A 22,060-nucleotide genomic window follows, 5' to 3' on the forward strand; every position below is an offset into this window, starting at 1 on the left:
TTCACTGTCTCAACTGCTCAACATTCTGATATCTTTATCATGAAATAAATGGAGTTAAACAGGGGTAACAATTACCCATTCTACGTGGGCTTTGATAAAAACAAAGATTAAATTACTGGCCCAAAAACCAAAATTTACATTAAATGCATATAACCATATTTGGGCTTATTCCGACGTTACAGAGGCTAAGTTTATACTACGGAGGTGACTAGATGGAGAACAATAGTTAAGTTACAGAAATTACAAGATAGAAAAGTCACAAAGTCATAGTCATCTCACAATCAAATTGAGAGGCAACACAAGAGCGTACATCACTCTCTATTCCCTGATTTCGGATAACTTCTTTCGGTTTGTTTGAAATTTACATTTTGAGTTTGAAATTTTCATTTTAGAAAATGAAGTTACATTACAAAAGATTTGTAACCTTCCCCTCGAGATAGCTTTGAATGACTATCAGATTTTAAACTGGATCTGCCATTACCTTGAGCTGGTGGACCTCCCGAAGATGGGCCAGGAGCCGCCGCCTCCCTTACGAACACACATTAGACGTAGACTGGACCGATCACAAAGACAAATTGGTCCAAAAGGTGCCAGCTTTTAAAGTAGAGGGAAAAGTTCCAGAAAACTCTGGGCTATGGCCCGACACACCCTCAATTCTTATTGGATAATCAAATAAATACCAGGAAAATTTGATTGGTTGAAAAATAAATGTAAACAGTTTTTCATTGGCCATCTTCCTAAGTTGGCGGGAAGAGATAGAAGTGTTGTAAACTTTGACACACCCAGAACAAAGTATAAACAATTCAGTTTTGGAAACCTCAACATACCAAATTACTCTAGAATTTTAATAGTTCATGTTCACACTAGAGGGCACAACATAAGTTTATAGTAGCGACATCTGTTGAGAAATGTTCAAACTTTTTGTAATAGTCGTTTAAAACTTTACTTTACGGAGGGTCTTATCCAAGGCGCTGAATTTAAATGAATTGGGCGGGTGTACCTCCGGTACAGATTCCCCCCCTCCACAGGTGACACAGTTTAGAAAATTTTGCTTTTTAGAAAAGTTGAAGTTGGTAGTCGGAAAATTTCTTAATGAAAGTTCATTTGTAAGTAATTATACCGAAATCATGTCTTGAAGTCTTCCTGAAGCCGTAGAAGTCCGGGATGTACAGTTCAAGTTTGCCGGCAAGAGCGGCCGCCACTGCCGATACCCGGGTGGGATCCCCTCGACCCCACAAGTACCCTCAGATACATCTCTCCCGCTATCTTGAGAGGGTTAGCCATGGTGATGGTCGCCACAGACCAGGTATTGAGACACTGCTCCAAGATGATGTAGGGGGTTGCGTTGCTGCACCTCAGCCCTTGCCGGTAAGGATGGCGCTCAAGTACGCCGTCATGAAGGAGACTGGGCCAGAGCGGCGTGGGCGCTTACTCAACGCCAGAATAACTCGCCAGATCCAGATGTTGTGACTAGGCCGCAGATGACAAATAAGGCACTGAAACAGTAATTTACTGGGCGACAGAGATTGTTTTTATGGAAGCGAAAGTTTGTTTATTTTTAAGCTGCATGTTCAGATGAGGGGGGCGGTATCGAGGATGAGTGTGTGGAATGCAAGCTCAGTTTTGGAGGCAGGGAAAGGTAATGGCAGACAGGCAACAAAAGAAAAGCATCTACTTTTAGAGGGGAATATTGTACACAGGTGGGCCAATAAAAGGTCATACACTAGAGGAATACTAGTGGGGAAGAAGGCCTCCACTTTACAAGTTTAAGATTCTGAGCTGTTGAGGAAAAAAATATAACTATTTCCTCATTGCCATAACTTAGTGGGCTATATTGCAAAAACAAGAAATTTATACAGGTTTTATCTGAGAAAGGTGAACTCTAAATATCCTCTCAGTGGCTGGGTTGCTCACCAGAAGTGTGACTGGTGTTGAGAAATCCAAAATAATACATGGCCCGTGAAATCTGGGGGCTAGCTTGCCTGCAGGCACGAAATTCTTAACCATGACCTGATCTCCGACCTTGAAATTGGTGGGCCTCCGTCCACGATCATATCCTCTCTAACCTTCTGATGAGAAGCCTTAAGGTTACCTTTAGAATTCTTCCGCAGGTCCCTAATGTTATCGGGATCTGTTGTCTCTGGCAATATCTCATTGAGGGACCAAAGATTAGACAGCGGTTGGAAACAAACTTAAACATGAGAGAAGCAGGAGTGAACTTGTGGGACTCATGATCGGCCGAATTTAGAGCAAGAGATAACCAGTGCAGAGAAGTATCCCACCTGGAATCATCTTCATGATGAAAAGCTATCAAAGCATATCGAAGCTTACGATTGACCCGCTCAGCCAGAGATAGTTGAGGGTAATAAGCGGAAGTAGTTAGATGGGATATGGAAAAATCAAAACAGAATTTTCGGAATAAGTTAGATGTGAAAGCCTTTGCATTATCGGAAACTATATATTGACAAGGACCAAAAGAAGCGAAGAGGGTATTAAGACAAGAAATGGTAGCCTGCGCGGTAGTCAGCTTAGTCGGAAATGACCATGAAAATCTAGTAAAGCTGTCTACGCATACAAGGATGAACTTATTCCCGTTCCCCTTGGATTGAGCTAAGGGTCCGACGTAGTCTGTATACAAATGCTCCATAGGGCGGGATGCTTGATGTGATGACTATAGCCTTAGCTTAGTAGACAAAGTGGGCTTACTAAGCAAGCAAGATTTACAAGCTTTAACCATTTCTCTGATTTCGCCGTCCATACTCTTCCGGATGAACATTTCCCTGATTTTCTCTGTGGTTTTGAAGGTGCCTAAATATACCCTAATGGGGTTTCATGATAATATTTGAAGATCATGGGCACAAGAACAGCTGGAACCACTACTTTCATCTTCTGATCGTGCCTCGAAGGGCAGCACAGAACCCCATTCCCCAGCACGTAAGGGACAACATTTTCCCCAGAAGAAAGTGTTTCCATTATAGGAGCCAGCACTGGATCTTCCCGCTGATATTTATCGATATCACGAAACAACATAGGGGCATCAGTCAAAATAGCCCTAACACAAGCAGGTTTGGGCATGGAAGGAGAAGAACTTTCCTCCTGTTCACTGGTCTCAGCATCACTAGAAAATCGAAATCGACTTTCCACCTATTAGGTCGTGTTACGTACATTTAGCACTTGCTGAAGAGATGTTAAGTACAGGACAAAAATGGCCAAGCGGACACCAGTGGGATACGAACCTACAACCTTCCGATCTCGCGTCGGTTACTCAACCAATTGAGCTGTGGTGGCCTAGGCCATATTTGTTCTGTTGGAAAGGATCTAAGCTACAGGTCTGGCACTACTGCCATTACACTGTAGAGTGCGTTTAAGTCGCCCGTTGAGGGCCAAGTCAATGAATATTGAATTTTCACGAACACATTGTAATCGAAATCGACTTTCAACTTATTAGTACGTGCAGAGGGGATGTTACATTTTAAATTATTATTTAATCTCTTCTCTATTCACGCATTCATGCCCGCACCTTCTTACACCTTTGTCCGCCACGGTATCCCAGTAAAAATTATTATTACATCTTTACTAGAGACCCTAAATACCCTCATAACCATGTCAGAGATCTGTACCCTAGCAAACTTATTATCTGAAAGCCCACGAACCGATACAAATTTTAACACAAAAACTTCATCAATGGGTCTTTCTCCTGGCGAATACAAGGTATCTTCAAATTGTTAAGCGTAAGAACTCAAGGATATAACCGGCAGGAGACTATGGGAATGTCATTTCTCAGTGTAGACACATACATCACGTAGATAAATACGGGGAGGCTAAGTGATTAAAAAGAAGGTCGGAGAGCCAAGTATTCCCTGCTGACAGTCATTAAATTGATAACAAGTAACGCTAACTAATACCTAAATGAATTCAAATGAGGGGTTTCACAATGATTTTAAAGGAAAATAACCAGTGGCACACCTGCCAGTAAAAAGTAATAAATAAGACCTCAATCGACACGCTAGTCGGTAAAGGTTTGTCATTCCTGGCCTATATCTATCCAGTAGGTTATTTTTCAGCCTCTTCCATGCTCAGTCAGCTGGTACCACTGTGTTTTTGCTACCTTTACATCAAGTCATCTCTTCTGATGTCTTCCTATACTCCTCCTTTGCTTCAGTGAAGAAAACTAGAGGCTCATCTGTTGGGATATAGTCTACCCACGTGTGCCACCCATCACCATTTTAATCCAGCAATTCTCTCCAAGACATTCGTTACCTGGTTCCTTCCATTCTTCGTATTTTCTCCGTCGAATTTAGTCCCCAACATTCGTCTCAAGGCCTATGAATGTACCTGTTAAAAATATTCGTTCTCAGTTACGTCGAACCATCCTGGCGTTCTGGGAATCGGAGTGGCTAGCTATCCGAATAAGCTGAGAACAATTAAGAAGACAACTGCCTTGTGGCGGTCCTCTTTCCGGCCTTCACGGAGAGAGGCCGTAGTATTGTGTAGGCTGAGGATAGGTCTTTGATCTCCTAAAGAGGGAAGACCCCCACTTCATATTTCAAATACCTCTCTCCCTATCACAGGTTTAACAGCAGATCTACTAATAATTCCATCCTTGCTTTACCTACCCATAGAACTGCCGTCTACGATAAATCATTCAGAGTAATTGCTGGCCGTGAGTGGAACTTCCTTCCCGAAAGAATCAGAGGGTTAAGCGCTGTTCGCAATTTCAAGGAAGCACTTTGGAGACATTTTATGCACCAGTAGGGATAATCTGTAAACTTGATGCTGCTACTCGCAACCATTCTATTGTCATGGATGTCCTAGTAAAAATTCTTACCCGACTTGTTTTTAAAATGTTATTAAATTTTATGTACTACCTCTTTTCCTTACATATAGGATATTACGGTAATTTTAAGAATTTGTCCTTTTTTATATCTAAATTATTTCATCTTTATTTAATCTCATCACTAATCATTCTTGTATTATTATTACTAATGTATTTATTATTGATTTAAGCCCACTAAGGAGCGCTGTTGGTTAGTTCTTCCTCGATGCTATTCTTCGTTCCCAATATCACTTGAGCCCTGCTGATAATTTCTTCTTTCTCTCCTATGAAAGGAGCTTCCGACTTCTAGGAACTATAGGTGGTGAGGTCCAAGACTGTACCATAGCACAAAATTTGAAACGATCTTTTATATCAATGTCTGAAATCCCAGCCGAATCCAAGTCCTTCATTAAGCCACAAGCTTCCAGTCTTGTAGCTTTTAACCAAAGAGAAGATCTTCTTGGTAAGCCTGTTGCTGTCCATTCGTTGTAGGTGTCCGTAGAACTTAAGCCTCCTACGTAACATGCTGGTATTGGCTGATTCTAACTGTCGATACAGCTCAGAGTTCGATTTAAGTCTGTAGGTTCCATCTGGGAGCAATCTCGGTTCATGAATTTACCTGAGGATACGTCTTTCGGCTTTCTCTAGATCATCCATGGTGCCTTTTTTGTTCATCAGGAGGGTCTCGGAGGCGTACAAAAACTGTGGTCTGACAACAGTTTTGTAATGACAGATCTTAGCATTTTTCGAAATGCACCTCTTATTATAATGGTTGTGGGATAGTTGGTACGCTGCATTGAGTTTGTTAAACCTTTCTAGGATGGATGTACCGTCTCTACCATTGGGGTAAATTTGTATTAAATATAATTATTGTAAAGTAATACGATATGTGTATTTCAGTGTCTGGTTAGATGGAAGAGAAGGCCTGAAGACCTTAATCTTGTCAGGTAAAATAAAACATTACTAAACTAAACTGAACTTTGTTCTTGTGGTGCCGACATCTTCGTGGCCCATATTCTTACAGAGTGCGCCAATCTTTCTGGCCTAAGACGGAGCCTCGGCCTGCAGCAGACACTCGAACTCATACTGGCCGATGACGCGACTACTGCTGACCTCGTCATCCACTTTATGTGGCAGTGGATTATTCAAGGGTATGTAAATTGCCTTTGCTGGCAGGACCTAGTGTTTACAGTGCACTATGCCTTCTGGTATGGGCTAGAGCAATTTTGTTACTTTCATTGATCTGTCTCTGTCTTATCCTTGGCCTTGACAATATGAAAGTGACTGAGGTATGAGCGATGCTAGTAATGCCATTCCTTGTGCAGCCAGTCCCTGCTATGAATGGTGTGAAAATGTTGCTCGTAGGGTCGGTTGGTGCATGCATTTCAGGGGGCTTGGCAGACTGATATGTAATAGCAACTTCTGGCTCGGTGAGGAAAGCAACGGGAAACTACCTCACTCCTCATTTCCCTAGTACGCCTCATCAGTGATGCCTAGGCCATCTATGACAGCTGATGGCAGAGCTGTTGAGGATCCAACCAGCCTTAGGGCTGAAGACTGAACATACATACATGTAAATTGCAAGTGTTCTGTTGTTCAGGAAACTTAACGTTCCATTTCGGCTTAGAATAATACCATTAATTTGTTTTATTTTGTAATTCATTTCGAAATTTCTTCGTTGAATAAATAATTTGGTTTTATTTTAAATTTCTTTTCCACTTTATTTGTTCAGAGAGGACGATTACCTAGTTTTATTTCCTCTGAAAACAAAAATCACCCCCACCACCTTTCTATAGCAAGTTATGAGAGTCGTAGCATGATGAATATAAGACCTAGTGTGAGGACTCAGCCATTATAGCACTGCAAGCGATTATATCCAACACGTACTCCTCTAGTTCCGGCAAGCCGGGTATAGAAAACTGCGAGAGACGTTACTGTTCGAGATATTTCAGTGAAAAAGTTGAATTTTCTTTTGCTTTCAGTTCGTAAACTCAGTTCATTGTGCGTTGTGTACTTCAAGCATGTATCTTATGCGGCTTGATTAATTTAATAGTTCAGCATGCCGTATTGTATTAGTAAGTCAGGCTGTGGTAGAGTAGTTGATGATATGTGATTTTTTCACTACCGAAGGATAGAAATCAATTTGAAAATGGGAGAGAGCTATTCCACGGAATGATACTGAGTTAACGCGTAATAGCAGAATTGTCACGTTCATTTCTGTGATGATTTCATAGTAAAATCAGATAATTTTATGGTGAATGGTGAAAAAGTGGATATCTCTCGTGTGAGATGGAAATTACGTCCAGGAGAAGTGCCTCACACTTTCCCTAATTTGCCGAAATACCTTTCAAGTTAGATTAAGCCCCGTGAAACTCCCAACTGGAAAAAGAACCTAGACACCGTCAGGAAAAAAAAAGAAAGAAGACTGAAGACGGGATGCAGCAGCGAATGGGGAATTAAAAGGTGACTCTAATGTTGATCAATATTCAGGTCATTTTAGTGTACGTTCTGATACCGAAAAGACAATATTATCGGTCAAAAGGCGCCTAAAAATGTTAATAGAAATTTATTTCGAGCTAGATCCAGTCCCAACTCAGCAAAATCGAGAGTTAATTTGCTGGAAAAGCAGGTTAGAAATACACAGGCATTTAATTAAAGAGATAACAAACACCTTAGTAAGAAGGAAAAGATTATAATCGACACCATGCTTAAGAAATGCCATGTGAAATCTTCTAAAGTAATGAGGTGATGAGGTACAGCGATTAGTTCATTTTAGAGAGTTCATTGCTAATAACAAAATCACCGAAAGAATTTCATAGAAAAAAATTGCAGTTGATCCTTGAGGAGCTGGCTGTTGTTATGGATATAATCCCCAGACTGTTTAACATTATCTGAACGTCCGCCAAATCTTTAGGCAAGCTTTCGAAAGTCCAGTAACGGACAAATTGAGTTGGTAAGGAAGTAGTTGATGGGTGTTTGTTTTAATATGCTGGGAGTTATGTGCTGTATATGTACACTCCAGTAACCCGTGCTTTCCGCAGCATGTGATGAAGGCCGTAGCTCGTATTTCCTGTATGATTGTCTCCATTGTACCCTGCCGTGGTGGTTTAATTGTAATCTCTCATTGTTTTTTTAAAAGGCAGTGTATATACTGTACGTATCAGTTGCGGAGTAATACGTTTCCTCTGGCATCATTCCTAAGGCCAGCTGATCGGTGCTGTGAAGCTGCTTGGAGGGGTGCGTTTGAAGTCGAGAAGTCCTCACACTTGTTCTTATATTCGTCATGGTTGTAGCTTAAAAGGGCCTGCCTTTCATAGATTGGTAGTTGTAAATGGTAAGATTCATGCGTTGCGTTCAGGCTAACTGAAATGTCCTAGCAGACCAGCATTAACCTTCTTCTTCTTATACCGCCATTCGCACACTTGTGGGGATGTGGGTGCGTACTGTGTCGCACATGTAGATTTGGCTTTGTTTAACGGGAGGGTGCCCTTCCTGACGCCAAACTTATGTTGAAGAATTCGTTTTTTCTGTGGTGATTGGTAGTGTAATATGTTGTCTGAATATGAAGAGGAAAGTGTTCGGACAAACACGAACACTGAGTCCCATTACAGACGTGATTAAAATCCCCGATCCTGCCGGGAATTGAACAAGGGACCCTCTGAATCGGAGGCTTCAACGCTGGCCTTTCAACAAGAAGTCGGACGTAGGTCAACATGAACCTAAGCTTACTAAATGCTGCCCAACTTATTCGCATCCTGCGAGGGATTTATGCGATTTTATTGTTCATTTCTAACTGTATTTTAAGGCCAAAGCTGTCGATGAATTAACCAATGAAGGTTCAAATCCTCAACCCGGCCGGGAATCGATCTCGGACCACTTGGGCTAAAGGCCAGCACACTGACCATTTAGGCAGGAAGCCTTAACTGAGCCCTTCTTTGGCCGATATCTTCATTTTTGAAGCGACGGATCCTTTCCATCCCCCCTCCCTGTTTAATATTAATAGAGGATGGTTGCCCAGTTGTACGTCCTCTTAAAACAATAATATACTTTTAATTTATGTGCATTTACTGGCAACATATGGTGAGTGGAAGTTGAAATAAATTTTCATTCCAGCTGATGTTAGGAACTTGCTTCTGAACGCCGCTGACTGGTAATGTATGATAGACTGCGTTGTTGGGCCATTACGATATATAAGTGACCTTGTAATTTCGAAATTAAAATACGCAATTATTTTCTAGAACTAATATTATTACTTCTTCTTCTTCTACTACTTCTTCTTATTATTATTGAAACCTGTACCTACTTTATAGGTAAATAACTCCAATACAAAATTGATATCTCTAGACATCAGAAATATACAAATATAAATAAAGTACAGATGTATTGAGTCTTCTTTCATCGTGTTTCTGGCTGTCCGGTACAGGCCTTGAAAATGCCTTGTTTCTTGGTTTGGGTTGAGTCCTGTGTCCTGAAGTAGGTGTTTCGAGTCCATCATCGATCCAGTAATTTTGCAGACTGTACACTTTTCCGTCGGGTATATTTTGATTCTAGCTGGATGTGCAGCTAAAGAGTCATGTCACCGAGCTCGATAGCCGCAGTCGCTTAAGTGCGGCCAGTATTCGGGAGATAGTAGGTTCGAACCCCACTGTCGGCAGTCCTGAAAATGGTTTTCCGTGGTTTCCCATTTTTTGCTAGTTAGTTGCTTTACGTCGCACCGACACAGATAGGTCTTATGGCGACGATGGGACAGGGAAGGGCTGGGAGTGGGAAGGAAGCGGCCGTGGCCTTAATTAAGGTACAGCCCCAGCATTTGCCTGGTGTGAAAATGGGAAACCACTGAAAACCATTTTCAGGGCTGCCGACAGTGGGGTTCGAACCTACTATCTCCCGAATACTGGATACTGGCCGCACTTAAGCGACTGCAGCTATCGAGCTCGGTATTTCCCATTTTCACACCAGGCAAATGCTGGGGCTGTACCTTAATTAAGACCACGGCCGCTTCCTTCCAACTCCTAGCCCTTCACTGTCCCATCGTCGCCATAAGACCTATCTGTGTCGGTGCGACGTAAAGCAAAAAAAAAAAAGAAAGAAAAGAGTCATGTCCTGTTTCCAATCTGAAGATCGCCACTGCTTCTTTCCTCAGCTTGCTTTTATTTTTGTCCCATACGCCATTTAAATGTTTCTATTTCTTCATTGCAGTAATTTGGGTAGATTCTTCAATTTTTGAAGGGATTTGTTTGTGATTATTTTATTGATTGAGTTAGCTGCCAGAGGTTTGCTAGTTTATTCGCCAGTTTACTCCTTCGTGTGTAGAGTTCCATTGTAAAGTTATGTTTCTTAAAGTTTTTAATTTTATTAGTAGATATGTAATTTCATGAATTCTTGGTCCATTTTATATTTGAGGATACTGCCTCTATGGCAGCTAGTGAATCCGTGAGTAGGACTGCTTTTTTCAAATGAATTGACTCTACAAATTAGATTATGTAGGACAAGATAGCTGGTTTCAATTTCTTCATCGAATTTGTTATGATATCTACCTACTGGAGCATATTGTGAGAATAATTGGCGGAAAACTCCAGCGCCTGCTCCTCTGTCATCTGTTCTTCGTTTAGCATACTAAGTGGTAAGCTTCTCAGCATTACAGGGATACAATCTCTGTTTTTGAGATTATCTGGGGGAGATAAGTTGGTTTGTATTGAGGCGTAGTCCAATGGGCTTATTGGTTCAGGGGTGGTTTCAATTTCGGAAGGTATACTTAGTGATTTCAAAATATTTCCACTAACGGTTATAGGTGTTTCTTGTGTTTTTAGTCGTTCACTGTGTCTTATTCTGGGTATCTATTTTTTGTGATGCTTCCATTTTAAGTAAGTTTATTGCACCTTGGTTTTGTATTTCCCTTTGTATTGGTGGGTTATTTGTATATAGATGTAGTGGTGTGGTTGGTGTTCTTTAACTGCTCCTGGTATTAATCTTAAGGCATTTGATTGCATTCTTTCCCGTTGTTCCAGACATATTTTATTTCCTGTGACTGTTTAATTATGGGTTTCACATAATTATGTTTTATAGGTAATGTTGAGTGTATCTTGTGTTCATACCCATTTAGTGCCTGCCAGTCTCTTCATCAGGTAAATTCGTTTTCCTTACTTGGGTTTTCCAATTTAATTTGTTGTTGAGTGTCACACCTAGGTGACTGTTGCTCTTTTCTAGATGGCCGTCTTCCAGTTTGAGATCTGTATTTACATGTTTAAGTGTGAAGAACTGATATACAGTTTTTGTCTTGCTGACAATCAATCCGTGATATAAGTGCCTCCACGGCTGCGTTCGTTGTTTGTTCGAGTCTTTCTTTGTGTTTGTTGCTTTTGTTACTGGCTGACGTCCAGATAACGACGTCATCAGCAAACACGCTGACCTTAATGCCGTTGACTTTTAACTTGTTTGGTAGGTCATTGAAGAAAGTGGTGCTAGATGTCGCTCCTTGTGGTGAACTGTTTGTAACATGATTCCGTGTCTTCTCATCTTGTTTTAATCCATTTCTGATTTAGGAATCTTTCAAACCAATTCAGCATCTTCTTTCTTATCCATAGTTTTCTAACTTAGTGATGAGTAAGACGGTATCTTAGGCTCCTTTAAAGTCTATGAAGGCTGCTAATGTACTCTTCTGGTCCCTGAAGCCTTGTTTCACGTCTTGGACAAGTTTTGTTACTGCATTTGAGATTGACATGTTTGTTCTGAATCCTGATTGCTCTTCAACAAGGTATTTTTGTTTCTCCAAATACCAATGTAGGCGTGCTGATGCCATTTTTTCACGTATTTCGGTGAGTATTGAAGTTAGGTTTATGGGCCGGTATGACTTCATTTCATTTTCATCTTTCCCAGATTTTAGAATTGAATTGATAGTGCGTTTAGTCCAGTCTATTCGTAGGGGTAAATAATGGAGCCAAAATATAATATAAATTTTTAAGAGTGTTTTGCGTGCAGTGGGGCCAACATTTTTACGAATTTTGGGGAGGTTTTATCATCTCCAGGTGGTTTTTTGTTTTATATGTTACGAATTGCTTCATTCATTTCTTCCTCAGAGATCTTTCATGTAAACACCTTTTCTAGATGTGCGCTCCCAAATGTGTTTTTTCGTTTCTTTTTAGTGTCCGTTCATTATTTTTCAACTTCTTATTTATTTTGTATTGGTTTAGGTAGAATGTATTAAACTTGTTAGCAATTTTCTTCTTATCTGTGATAACATTGCCATTTATTAAATAGTGTGACTGTATTTTTCTGGGTACATATTGCTAAATGAGCTCAGTAGTTTGTGTGCTTTGGGTCCATCTTTTCTCTAGTCTATTGTGTTAATAACTTTATCTCATGTTGTCTTCTTGGCTTCGCAGCTTTCTCTTTTCAATATTGTGTTTTCTCATCTCCACTCGATGACACCGTGTCCTTTAAGTTCATCGTTTTTTCCTTGAACATTTTCAGCAATTTCTCTTGTTTTGTTTTTTTGTTCAGTTAGTTCAGCATTGCAAAAGGGTTTATATCTGCATAGGTTTCCTTTCGGGTTAGTGTCTTGTACTTTTCCTTAGAAGTTTATACGCAGCTTTGTATGGAGGATCCTTATCGGTTATGTCCTGTATTCTGCTTTCCACCGTTTCTCGATATTTGTTCCAGTTGGCTTTCTCAAAGTTCCACAAAATCTTCCCTTCATCCCCAGTTTCATGCTGATAACTGATATTCCTGGGTCGCAGATTAAGTCTCCTTTGCATTGATCCGCAATGTTGGCTGATGCGAAAGCTAAATCTGGGTTGGTCGAGTTTCCTGTGTAGTGCATGAAGGTATTTGGCTGATTCTGTTCATGTAGTAGGATGAGGCTGTTGTTATTCAAATAATTTTCGACGATTATTCCTACTGCATTTTCATAATTGTACCCCCAATATTGGCAGGATGCATTAAAGTCTCCTACTATGATAGAATTTTATGTGGTTGGAGTATATCAAGGTCAAGGTTATTGTTGTTTGGTGGGCTGTACAATCCGCAAATTTGTATTTTGGTGATGTTCACCCACAGTGTTGTCACTAGTATTTCGCTGGTGTCTAACTGTGTCATCTATCTGACTATGTTTGCTGTGAGGTCATTTTTGATACCCAAAAGGATTCCACTTGCAATTTGTCTGCCGTATGTTTTGTATCATTTGGTTTGGTATTATTTGATGTTTTCTTCAGTAATATTAGCTTCGTTCACTATTAATATGTCTATGTTCATGTCTGTTAGTGTCATTTTGACTTCAGTCATCTTTGGGCTCGAGAGGCCTCCTGCATTCCACTGGAGGATTTTTAGTGTTTACATCTCTTTTCATTCGATAGGTTGATTTTGCCTTGAAAAAGGCAGTTGGTTTTTGTTGTTGATATACCGTTCCTGTGCTGTTACTCATTTTGCATCACCCGGAGGTCACGTGTATTTTCTTCTTCTTACTGTTTCGGGTATTTTGTGGAACGCAAGGTGTAAGAAGGTGCGTGAATGAGTGGACAGAGGAAAGATGAGAGCATAATTTAAAACACTATATTTTGAAATTTTATTTCTTTCCTTTTTTCTGACTTTAAACTTTGATAAATCATCCACCAGGCGAGTTGGCCGTGCGGCTAGAGGTGCGCGGCTATGAGCTTGCATCCGGGAGGTAGTGGGTTCGAATTCCGCTGTCGGCAGCTCTAAAGATGATTTTTCATAGTTTCCCCATTGTCATACCAGGCAAATGCCGGGGCTGTACGTTATTTAAGGCCACGGCCGCTTCCTTCCAATTCCTAGGCCTTCCCTATCCCATCGTCGCTATAGGACCTATCTGTGTCTGTGCGACGTAAAGCCACTAGCAAAGAGATAAATAATCCGAATGCACAACAACAAATAACGGTTAAAGCTCGTCAGCTCTGATCACAACAATGACTTGAAGTCAACAATCTGGTACAATGGATAAAGTTTTCGATGCTATAGTTTACAAATACAATCCAAGTTAATACAATCTAGCCTCTGCGAGGCACCAATTGTTCTATCAAATTTTACTCTAGGAAAACTTCAAAACAGTGTTACTGCTATTTCAGCTCGACGGTCTATTACACACTCGTCGATGATAAATGACACTTTAAACAAAGACAATAAGTGCGCATTTAAATGGCCTTAGCGAACAAAAGAAAAGGTTTAAGAAATCGGCGATGAACAAAATGGTAGGAGGCGAAACACACCTTTTGAAATACACTTACAATCCTATATGGACTTATGACCCGAAGTTTCAGAGGCTAAGCCTATACTACAGAGATTGACTAGATGGCAAAATATTATGTTCCAAAAATGGTTTGAAATATTTAGAATTTTAGAAAATCATAGTCACCCCCATACCAAGTTGAATGGGAATTAATAGAGGGTGAACACTCTTTATTCTCTAAGTTAGATTTTCCCAGCAGGGATTTCAGTAGAGTCCTTACACTTGCCTGAAAATTTACATTTAAAAGGTGATATTAAACTTAAGAAAGTTAAGAACTTTGAAACATTTCCCTCAAATTAAGTGTCTGGAACTATCACATATTTAAAAGATGCCTGCCATTACTTTGAACTGGTGGGCCATCCGACGACGGGCAAGGCAGCCTCTGCCTCCACTTACACCGTATGCACTCTAGATCGGAGTGACTAACTAATGAAGTTATTTCATTCCTGTCCTTTGACAGGCGGGCCGTCAGCTAAACCAGTAGCTCTTGGGCCTTTTATTGTTGATTTATTGATAATTTGACTTTGAATGTGTTTGTATGTGTTGTACATACGTTTTTTTAATTATTGTTGACTCTGGCGCAGAGATCGCCGGACCACCAAGGGGAACCAACCCAGGGAGAGGACCCGCACCGCACCCCCCCCCCCGCATAGTTTTCCCCCGCTAGACCCCGTTTATTGAGTTCTTTCTTTGTACATATTTACATTTGTAAGGCGACAGCTTATATAGCAACTCAGGGGGAAGGTTCCCGAACTCTCTCCACCTAGGCAGAATGCCTGTACACACCCCCAATTTTAATTGGCTACAAAAATATATACAACATTTCTCATTGGTCCATAACATAAGGAAGAAGGAAACCGTAGAAGTGCTGACAACCTCAGCACATAAAGAACAATTTACAAACACTTAAGGTTTACCAACTTGGACAATATTAAATTCCCTTAAAAACCAATTGTCCATCCTCCCGCCAGAGGGAGCACATAAGTCTATAGTAGACACATCCGGAGATTAAAAGTCCAAACTCCTTTAGATACACAATTTACGTTTCCCAACACAGGTGGCCTTCTAGAAGGCGTGCAGTTCAATTGAACGGAGAAGGTGTACAATTATTATTATTATTATTATTATTATTATTATTATTATTATTATTATTATTATTATTATTATTATTACCTCAACCCCGCGCATTTAAATGAAGCGCCTTGAAGAACGTTATCTATCACACAAAAATTGAAACAACTAGTGCAAGAAGTTGGGACGTTGATCAACGGATGTCACTACTAAAATGATAGAGTAATGTGTTATTTTAAGGTTTCATAAACTGACTGAATTATTTTGTTTTTTAGGTGTTTGCAACAACTATTTCAAGAAGTTTTGGACTTCTCTCCATAGATGTCTCTATTAAAAAACTGAGGTCATGCAATCTGGTGCCAAGTGTAACAAGTAGACATTTAAAGACATTTGGTGTTTATAGCTTTTCTGAACTGAATGGACTTTCCTGGTTTTGATACTTCAAGGTTTGTAACACTTCTTACTTTTTCCACGAAGGCCCAGGTAGGGTGAGTATTTCTATACTCCTGCAAAAGCTTATCTGTTGAGTGGTTAAACTCTTGAGTGTTGAAGACAGTGATATCTGTTTGTACTTGTAAATTATAGGCTGTGCCTAGAGAGGCCTGACAGCGTAATTTTATTGAGCAAAGACTCTCTAATCCGTATTGTAAAAATTAAAGGTTGCCTTCAGTAGGCTATAAGGGTTTGGGAGCGTAGTCTCCTGGGTAGAACTGTGGAGCATTGAGACTCCTTTCTTGTAATGTAATGGATATTTGTGTAATAATGAGTGGTGCCTTTGGAAGGCCGTATCTTGTAACCGCTGGAGCAAAGTGCTCTTCAGAACTGAACTTTAGATTTTCCTGTGAAGCAAATTGGGAGATTCGTCTCCTTGCCTATCTAACTAAACGCAACGTTAGTGATGTTTGGACCTTTGTAAATTATGAGCTTAAAGCTCAAATCGTAACTTACCTATTCTTGGTTTTTCTGCTTTTCTATTTTGAACAAACTACCTCTGTACCTGACATTTTGTTGTTTGTTAAAATTTCATATCTGAAAATAAATATAACCTTTATTTTAAAGTTTTCAATTAATCTTTGACAATTGTAAATAGACTCATTCCAACCACCACCTTCTTTCACCTCTGCGTTCCACAGAATACCCCGGAATAATAATAATAATAATAATAATAATAATAATAATAATAATAATAATAATAATAATAATAATAATTATTATTATTATTATTATTATTATTATTATTCACTGTAAGAGAGGGCCACTAGACCTAATGAATAAATAACTACATATAAATAAATAAATAAATAAATAAATAAATAAATAAATAAATAAATCATAGTAGGTTTGATGCATGTGTGTAATATTTAAACTTTCAATTCATGCACCTAGAATTTAAGTAGTCACTCTGTATCGCCATAGTTGTTTTATGACATATTATACACAGGCCTAGTATGTAATCTTTTATCATGTATTGTTTCTCATAACCGCCTTATATTTTCTTTGTTTGACGCGCTTTGCTAACTTTACTTATTACGTATTTTTCTAACTTGTTATCTTGTTTACGTGTCTAATTTAATTATATTATTTCTTTATTATATTGTAATTATGAGGTTCACTGTAAGAGAGGACCACTAGACCTAATAAATAAATAAATACATAAAAATAAATAAATAAATAAATAAATAAATAAATAAATAAATAAATAAATAAATAAATAAATAAATACATGGATAGGTAAATAAATAGTGCAAATCTTGTGTTTTCCTCCTATTAGGGCATGTGTGTGTTTTGCATCTTGAGTGAAGACATCAGTTTCAGCTGGACTATATTGGAAAATTTAGCATGTATTTGCCTTAACCTAAATGTTGAAACCTGTGCATGACTCGTGCCATGTTCAAGAAGTTGAGTTATTAGCAGATAGGTTATTTGACAAGTGGGTAGCGCATTTTAAAGTTGCGTACACATTTGCGAGCATATTGTGAGCCGGACGGTTCGCGAGCACTGCTTGAGCCATTTGCGCGCGAGCAGGATCAGTCTGTGTCTTGTTTCCATCAAAAGATGTCTTCTGAGCAAGAAGCTCTGCTTTTCCAGCAGTGCGACTACTTTTCTCTTTGCTCGTTTCCCTCCGGTGTGACCCCAAGAAAATATATACATTTTTTTCTTACATTCATCTGCGGGTCGTCCAATTGTTGTACCAATACCCCGCTATGCATCATCTTTCACATTTAGAAAAAGTGATCCGCATTTTTTCGGGTCCTATAAAACAGAATGTGAACTGAGCTCGATAGCTGCAAGTATCCAGTATTCGGGAGATAGTGGCTTCGAATCCCACTGTCGGCAGCCCTGAAGATGGATTTCCGTGGTTTCCCATTTTCACATCAGGCAAATGCTGGGTTTGTACCTTAATTAAGGCCACGACCACTTCCTTCCCACTACCAGCCCTTTCCTATCCCATCGTCGCCATAAGACCTATCTGTGTCGGTGCGACCTAAAGCAACTTGTACTCGTAAAAAAAAAATAGGTCGCCTTGCTCGCAGGACGCTTACTGGTCGTGTACACACTTACGAGCACGTTCCTTTGTCGTCCACACTGAGCGCGAGCATCCTTTTTGCTCGCCTATAGCTCATTCCACGTTAAGAAAACAGTACGGCTCTTATGGACCTACAAGGAGCGAACACACCCCCTCTGAGACACCCATAATTCCTCATGATTAAGGGATATTATACTGTATTATTAAAGATAGATATAAAGGATGAGGCATATTTTCCCGCGAGTTATTAAGATAACTACATAACACTTTCTTATTCATACAGTTGTAGGGAGGAAGCACAATGGCGGTAACAGCCATCGCTTTGTTGCCTTCCTTCATTTACCTTTCTCTGTGTTGCTCCGGTACAAGCATCGTGTAGTCCCTCACTCTGTGAACCGCCGGCAGCTCACTTGTGCAGTGAAGTTATCTACAGTAGTTATTTGTTGCGTGTGTGTTTTTAGGCTTTAAATCAGTGCGTACTTTTCTTGTGTTGAGTGAGAGTTATGCGATAAGCTTATGTGTGTGATTTCTTTCTTTAACAGTAATATAGTGATGTTTTGTACAATTATCTACAGTAGTTATTTGTTGCGTCTGTTGCCTGGAGAAATTTATTAATGCATCCACAAAAATTGTCTATTTTCTCCCCAAATTTGCCTTACACTTCAATGCTGAGGTTTTTCATGTGCCGTAGTTTACCTCTGATTCTGTACAAACCAAAAATAGCCCCTGTAAATCCCTCGTCCCCTTTAGTTCATAAAAATAATTTGTAGCTTAGTTTCTTCCGCTTTTGGTCTTGAACTTAAATACTGAATTTCGCAAATGTATGTTCCGCCGTTTTCCAGATATTGTGTTGAGCAGAGCCGCCCGATATGGCAACCCTGTTGTTATAAGAGCAATACTGTTTTCTTAACATGGAATGACCTATAGAAAACCGACTCCAATCGGCTAACAATATGCTCGCAAGTGTGTACGCACCTTAAGTTAGCAACACCAGTTCTACATCCGGTCATGGCTTTGTCTACCTGCAACCCAAATAGACAAATACTGATTCTGGCATTTCACTTACAACAGTTCCCCACTTCGTAAGTAGTTAAACGTAATGTACTTTCATGCACAATTGTTTCTTGTCAGTCCTACTTTGGTTGTGTTTAAACAGGTTTTGATTCAAAGTACATTAAAGGCCTGTTTTGTTGCTAGTTAATGCCTAAAGAGAAGGGAACTCTTAGTGATATATTAAAAACGTATACCCACGAGTTTGAAGAGTTTTTAACTGACAGCCTTTTTTTTTAAAATTTTGTAAGTATTGTAGCACAGTCGTAACCGCAAATAAAAGTAACAAATTCAGCATCATCTTCAAACGACGAATCACAATCAACTGAATGAGGTGAACTTGAAACAATATCACTAGCCTCCTGTATTGGTTAATTCTGAGCCAACATGAAGTATGTAAATTTAATGGAGACTTGTGTAAAGCGTTTGTCTCAGCAAACATACTATCTTGACAAATAGAAACCTGCAGAGGTGTGAAAATTATTAGACTCAACAATAATTTTTGAAAATTTCCATTGTCACAGTACGTATTATATGCCAGAACATAAAAATCCTTTTGTGCTGCTGTGGATTTCTTGTACGTGTTACTTGTCTGTGTAAAGTAAATTATGGAACACAAGTTAAATTTTCTTTCAATTACAACAGTGACCGTAGTATATTCAGTAGACTCCTCTATCAATTTAAATTCCAATATTGAGGATATATAAGCTCATTTTATCCTAAGATAAACAGTGCGAACATAGATAATAATTTGATGCTGTTACCGTACGGTACCCCTTGTTCTAGGGCAGCTATCCCTTGTGGATTCTCTCTCTCTCGTGTAATTACATAAAATGGAATTACATGAACTGATACTCTAATATTTTGCTTTACTTCAACGTTCGCTGTGCTTTATAACTTACCATGCGTACTTACTATCCAAACTCTTGGAAACTGATGTAGGATTAGCAACAAACGAAACAGAAATATTTAATCTCAACGTAATATTTAAAAAATAGGAATATTACAGTATTTTACAAAGTTTAGTATGTAGGAAGAATATTTGACCGAGAGATAGGGGGTTCCATGGAACAAATTAGAAAGACAAGTGAAAGCAAACACAAAAACTAAGGCAATTTAATTTGTGTCTTCTCCTATGAGTCTAATTATTTTCACACCTCTGCAGAGTGACGACGCCTCTCTCTCAGCATTGTTGGTGATCCCGCCGTAGTGTAGCGCAGCAGTCGCAACGAACCAGCAGCAACGACATTTGCGCCAAATTGTCGACGAAGATAACAGCGTGCGTGCAGTCATGGTAACAATTTTAACGCCTATCGAGGAAATTTGTTTGTTTTGCTATTTTCCGAAAGTCTGTATTAATATTTCTGCACGCTTTATGCGTGCAATCAAATAATTTTCTATTATTTCGAGAAAATGCCGTACTCTTTCGTTCCTGGATTTAAATCGTGTTACGGAAGGAAGCCTGACGGTAGAGGACATTTCATACCACCAACAGAAAGTAATCTGTTTGCGAAGTGGACGAGAGGTGTTCCGCGGAATGATATGCAATTGTCAGCCAAAATCAGAATATGTGACCTGCATTTTTCGGCAGATTTAATTAACTTATACAGGCGGACTGTTTCGTTGTGAACGGTAGAGACGTTGAACTTCCTCATGTGAGCTGGTAATTAAAACTAGGAGCGGTGCCTCATATTTTTCCATATTTACCCAAATACCTACCCACTGAGGTAAAATTGCGAAAGGCACCAAGTAGGAAAAGGAATGAAGACATTATCAAGAGGATAAGGAGCACGGTTGACGATGTGATGGCAACAGTAAACGGTAGGGTTGAAGGTCAGCCTAGTTGTAGCCAGTCTCTCTTACCGATGCTCAAAAGCCAATAGTGTCTCAAAAGGCGGCTAAAGAAAGCAACTCGTAATTTAATGCGATCTAAATATCACTTTTGTCAGTGAAAGCTAGGATTAATTTCCTGCAGGGGAAATTATTGTGCTCTGTTTAAGAAGTTTTTAAGGTATGCAAAGCACAATATTGCTTTAGTTTTTCGTAATGTTCCATTTTATCTCGTGCGTTCTCTTATTAAACTAAAAAGATATTTCTTCATGGGGACTGAGAATATTATTTATAACTCTCTGACAGTATTATTCGTACTTTGTATTTGGTTATTTGTGAATCAGTGTAACTTCCACTACAACAGCTGACCGTGTAGCTCCACTAGCGCCGCTCTGCGGGAGCGCCCTTAAACTCGGTGAGTGATCTTACTATGTATTCTATTCGCCCTGATACTGTTGGCTAAACTAAACCATAAGAACTTACTTCAGTTTCTGGAGGAGCATAGGGAACAATCAGTCATTAACGCTTAGGAAGAATTACATTCCTGGGCTGTGTAAAGCGACGTTAGGTAAACTAAGGTAAAAGGATGATGGAAAATATATATGGTTCATATGGGGACGATGGAATACGGAAGGGCTAAGACTAGAAGAAAGCGACCATGGTCTTAGGACTTCAGTACTCGTGATTCAGTTACTCGAGTGGGGTGTGACACACCCCGTCATATATGTGAATAGTGTTACAATGCAGTAACGTCTTTGGAGATAAATACTATTTAGGAATATAATATGGGGGCCATTCACAAAGAAACGATCCAGAGGCTATAACATGAAAACCTGTACCGTTACTTCAAAAGTATTGCCCACCACTGCTGAGGCACTTGTCCCACTGCGACACAAGGCGGTGAATGGCCGTTGTTCCGAACGTACTGCTTGATGTCGTCGTCCGAAGTGAATCATTTGCCTCTCAGAGCTTTCTTTAGGTCATAATCACAGGGAGACAGATCCGGACTCTATGGAGGATGACTGAGGACCTCCCATTTGAGTGCCTGCAAGAGCTTCTTGACTGCGTTTGCTATATGGGGCCTTGCATTGTCGTGGAGAAGAATAATCCCGCGGGTGAGCTGCCCTGATCATTTCCATGTGATCGCTTGTGAAGCGTGTTCAATTTTTGTGAGTACTGCTGCTCATGCTGCAGGAAGTTCATACGAAGGGGGTCCTATTCATCAAAGAAGCTGAGTATGACCTTTCCTGCACTTGTGCGGCCGATCTTGGACTTCTTTGGTGGCGGCGGCGACCATTAATGCTTCCCCTGGAGACTTTGTCGTTTTGACTCGGGTTCGAAGTGATGACACCCAGCAACCACTCGTGATAGGAACTCATTCCCTTCCTTGGCACAGCGCAGCAGATGTTTAAGCGAGAATCCCATTCGACATGCTTCCTGTGCTGGATGAAGACTGTGAGACATCCATTGGATGCACTTTTTGCAATATTTCATTAATGATGGCGTGAACACTTCTAACGCTCAC

Source organism: Anabrus simplex, chromosome 9 (genome assembly GCF_040414725.1).
Source record: "Anabrus simplex isolate iqAnaSimp1 chromosome 9, ASM4041472v1, whole genome shotgun sequence".
Lineage (NCBI taxonomy): Eukaryota > Metazoa > Arthropoda > Insecta > Orthoptera > Tettigoniidae > Anabrus > Anabrus simplex.